Genomic DNA, 4,758 nt, shown 5'->3' on the forward strand with positions numbered 1-4,758 from the left:
AGCTGGAATCTTACTTTCTGTAAGAAAACCTCCTGCACTGTTTAGTTGTGAGTGAATTCCTATCTATGTTTCCATAAACTCTATATTTATCTTGTATAGAAGCAACTAACCAGGTGGTGCAGAGGATAGAATGTTGGACATTAAACAGGAAGTCCAAGTTCAACTGTGGCCTCAGATACCTACTAACTGTGAGAACTTGAATAAGTATCTTAACCTCTGCCTACCTCAATTTTTTTCTTTTTCCTTTCCTTTCTTCCCTTCCCTTCCCTTCCCTTCCCTTCCCTTCCCTTCCCTTCCCTTCCCTTCCCTTCCCTTCCCTTCCCTTCCCTTCCCTTCCCTTCCCTTCCCTTCCCTTCCCTTCCCTTCCCTTCCCTTCCCTTCCCTTCCCTTCCCTTCCCTTCCCTTCCCTTCTTCCCTTTTCTTTTCTTAATATCATAAAAGTATTTTATTGGGGGCAACTAGGTGGCACAGTGGATAAAGCACCAGCCCTGGATTCAGGAGTACCTGAGTTCAAATCCAGCTTCAGACACTTGACACTTACTAGCTCTGTGATCCTGGGAAAGTCACTTAACCCTTATTACCACACACACACAAACAAAAAAACAATTTAAAAAAAGGATTTAATTATTTTACAGTTACATGTAAAGATAGTTTTCTTTTTCCTTTCCTTTTCTTTCTTTTTTTTTTTCAAGTTGGGCAGTTTGACTTTATTAGCCAAAGGCAGGCGTGACACCCTAAATGCTCTTGGGTGGGCAGGTTCTCTTCTTCTTCACCACCACTGGCTTCTGGCTCCGCAGGACATCACTGGCCCAGTGCAGAGCGGCCATGCAGAGATCTTTCAGGCATTTGTTCTTGCGGATGATGTGCTGGACGGACGCTTTTCAGCATGTCTCAGGCATTTTTGTTGATGGTGGTCCTCACATAGGAAGTAGCAGGCTTCCTATGCCCGACCTGCCATTTCACCACCACCACCATGCCCTTGCCCTGGGCGGCCAGCTTGATGCCCATTGTTTTCTCGTACATCAGCCTGTTGTAATGCAATGAGGTTTGGGCCTTGAGGTTGTTGGGCTCGGTGCTGTACGTCTGCTTGTTGAGCTTTGTGAGGAAGCTGGAAGCGGTTCTGGAGGACCATCCACTGTAGATGGACCGACATGGCTGAGGCGGCGACCTAAGGCAGCCGGGGCTGCTCTCGCGGGCGACTCCCGGAGAAGGAATGGTAAAGATAATTTTCAACATTTGTTTTTATAAGATTTCTAGTTCTGAATTTTTCTCCCTCTCTTACTTCGCTCCCCCCTTCCCAAGACAGAAAGCAATATGATTTAGGTTATATATGTACAATTACATTAAACACATTTCTGCATGTTATGTTGTGAAGGAAGAATCAAAACACAAGAGAGAAAACCTCAAATAAGAAAAAAGAAAAAAAAAACACCAAAAAGTATGGTTGAATCTGCATCCTGATTCCACGGTTCTTTTCTTTTCTTTTCTTTTCTTTTCTTTTCTTTTCTTTTCTTTTCTTTTCTTTTCTTTTCTTTTCTTTTCTTTTCTTTTCTTTTCTTTTCTTTTCTTTTCTTTTCTTTTCTTTTCTTTTCTCTTCTCTTCTTTCTTTCTTTCTTTCTTTCTTTCTTTCTTTCTTTCTTTCTTTCTTTCTTTCTTTCTTTCTTTCTTTCTTTCTTCCTTCCTTCCTTCCTTCCTTCCTTCCTTCCTTCCTTCCTTCCTTCCTTCCTTCCTTCCTTCCTTCCTTCCTTCCTTCCTTCCTTCCTCCCTCCCTCCCTCTCTCTCTCTCTTTCTTTCTTTCTTTCTTTCTTTTTCTGTATGTGGAGAGCATTTTCCACCATGAATCCTTTGGAATTACCTTGGATCATTGTGTTGCTCAGAAGAGCCAAGTTTATCACAGCTGATCATCATACAATGTTGTTGATACTGTGTAAAATGTTTTCCTGGTTCTGCTCATTTTAGTCAGCACCAATTCATGTAAGTCTTTCCAGGTTTTTTTTCTGAAATATGCCTGCTTATAATTTCCTTTCCTTTTCTCCCCCCCCCCCCACAATGGGGGTTAAGTGACTTGCCCAAGGTCACACAGCTAGTAAGTGTCAAGTGTCTGCCGCCAGATTTGAACTCAGGTACTCCTGAATCTAGGGCTGGTGTTTTATCCACTGCACCACCTAGCTGCCCCCTGCTTATCATTTCTTACAGCACAATAGTATTTCATACCATTCATATACCACAATTTGTTTAGCCATTCCCCAGTTGATGGACATCCTCTCAATTTCCAATTCTTTGCCATCACAAAAAGAGCAGCTATACATAATTTTGTACATGTGGGTCCTTTTCCCTTTTGCATGATCTCCTTGGGATACAGACCTAAATAAATAGTGGTATTTCTGGGTCAAAGGATATCCACCATTTGATTGCCTTTTAGGCATAGTTCCAAATTACTCTCCAGAATGACTAAATCACTTCATAGCTCCACCAACAAAGCTTTAGTGTTTGCAATTTTTCCACATAACATTTGTTATTTTCCTTTTTTTTTTGTCATATTAGCCATTCTGATAGGCTTAAGATGGGACCTCATAGTTGTTTTAATTTGCATTTCTCTAATCAACAGTGATTTAGAGCATTTTTTCATATAGCAGTAGATAGCTTTGATTTCTTTATCTGAAAACTGCCTGTTCATATCCTTTGACCATTTCTCAATTGGGGGATGACTTGCATTTTTATAAATTTGATTTGTTTTTCTATATATTTTATAAATACTGCTTTAATTTCTTTATCTGTAAAATGGGGATAGTAATAGTACCTACCTCCCAAGGTTGTGAGGACAAAATCAGTTAATACCTGTAAAGTGCTTCATAAAACTTAAGCCTGCTACTATATCTACATATTATCTCACTCTGTGGAATATGAGTTCCTAAAATTCATGAACCGTTTTAACACTTCTATGTCTTAACATAGTGTCTGGCCCAAAATAAGTTCTTACAGAGTTTTTTTTTTTTTTTTCGTTGAGGCAATTGGTGTTAAGTGACTTGCCCAGGGTCACACAGCTAGTAAGTGTCAAGTGTCTGAGGCTGGATTTGAACTCAGGTCCTCCTGACTCCAGGGCCAGTGCTCTATCCACTGTGCTGCCTCGCTGCCCCTCTTACAGAGTTGTTGTTGACTAACTCAGTGATGAAAAGAGTCAGCTTACAAAACAAAACAAAAAACAAAACAAAAACAAACCTAGCAATCAGTGACTATAGGCCATGTCTAAATTGTACTAATAGCTTTCTCATAAAAAAGGAAATTATTGAGTCACTTTACTTTTCAAAATTATTTTATTTCATTAAATATTTTCCAATTTCATGTAAAAATAATAATTTATTTTTAAAATTTGAGTTCTAATTTTTTTTCCTCCTTTTAACACCGTCCCCTCCTTGAGAAGGTAAGCAATTTAATATCGATTCTACAGGTGACACCATGAAAAAGATATTTAAATATTAGCCATGCTGCAAAATAAATGCCTGGAAATCCAATAAATAGATTAAAAACAAGTATGTTTCAGTCAACATTCAGAATTCATCAGTTCTCTCTCTAGAGGTGAAAAGAATGGTCTATCATGGGTCATTTGAAATTGTCTTGCATCATTGACATCATCAGAATAGCTAAATCTTTCACAGTTGATCATCCTTACAATATTGCTATTACTGTGTACAGTGTTCTTGTTTCTGCTCACTTCACTTTTCAGGAGTTCATATGCCTTCTCAAGGTTTGTATGAAACCATTTTGCTCATCATTTCTTATAGCACAATAGTATTCCATTACAATCATATACCTCAGCTTGTTTAGCAATTCCCCAATTGTGTGGCACCCCCTAAATTTCCAGTTCTTTGCCAACACAAAAAGAGCAGCTATACATTTTTGTTGTTTTTGTTGTTTAGTCATTTCAGTCATGCCCAACACTTTGTAAACCCATTTGAAGTTTTTCTGGCAAAGCTCCTGGAGTGATTTTCCTTTTCTTCTCCAGCTCATTTCATAGATAAGGAACTGAGGCAAACAGGGTTAACTGACTTGTCCAGGGTCATATAGCTAGTAAGTATATGAGGCTGGACTTGAAATCATGAAGATTAAGCCTTCCTGATTACAAGCCCAATACTCTAGCCACTGTACCATCTAGCTGCCCTTTGGATATACATATTTTAGAACAAGTAGGTCTTTTTCTCATTTTCTTTGATCTCTTTGAGAAACAGACCTACTAGTTACAGTGCTGGATCAAAAGTTGTTGTACAGCTTTAAGCTCTTTTAGGCATAGATTCAAATTATTTTTCAGAATGAACTTGGTAACAACTAAACCAACAGTGCATTAATGATTATTTTTTTCTATATTCTCTCCAGAATTTGCCATTTTCCTTTTCTGTCATGCTGATCAATTTTTTAGGCATAAGGTAGTATTTCAGAATTATTTTTATTTCTCTAATCACTAATGATTTTGAGAATTTTTTTCATTAATAATGTTGATTTCTTCTGAAAATTAACTGTTCATATAATCTGACCATTTTCACCTGGGAAATGAATTTTATATTTATAAATTTGGCTCAGGGGTACAGCTATGCACAGTGAATACAGAACTGGCCCTGGATTCACAGGACCTGAGTTCAAATCCAGCCTCAAACACTTGACACTTATGAGATGTGTGACCCTGAGCAAGTACTTAACTCTCATTGCCCCACCAAAAAAAAAAGGCTCAGTTTCCTATATATTTAAGAAATAATGCCTTTATCT

General features: G+C 38.2%; 1 pseudogene; it reads right to left on the minus strand.

Annotated features, from left to right (window-relative positions):
* Positions 1-734: 734 nt before the first annotated feature.
* On the minus strand, positions 735-1,153 carry LOC122747733 (annotated as a pseudogene).
* Between the last annotated feature and the right edge of the window lie 3,605 nt (positions 1,154-4,758).

The sequence above is a fragment of the Dromiciops gliroides genome, chromosome 3 (assembly GCF_019393635.1).
Source record: "Dromiciops gliroides isolate mDroGli1 chromosome 3, mDroGli1.pri, whole genome shotgun sequence".
Taxonomy (NCBI): Eukaryota; Metazoa; Chordata; class Mammalia; order Microbiotheria; family Microbiotheriidae; genus Dromiciops; species Dromiciops gliroides.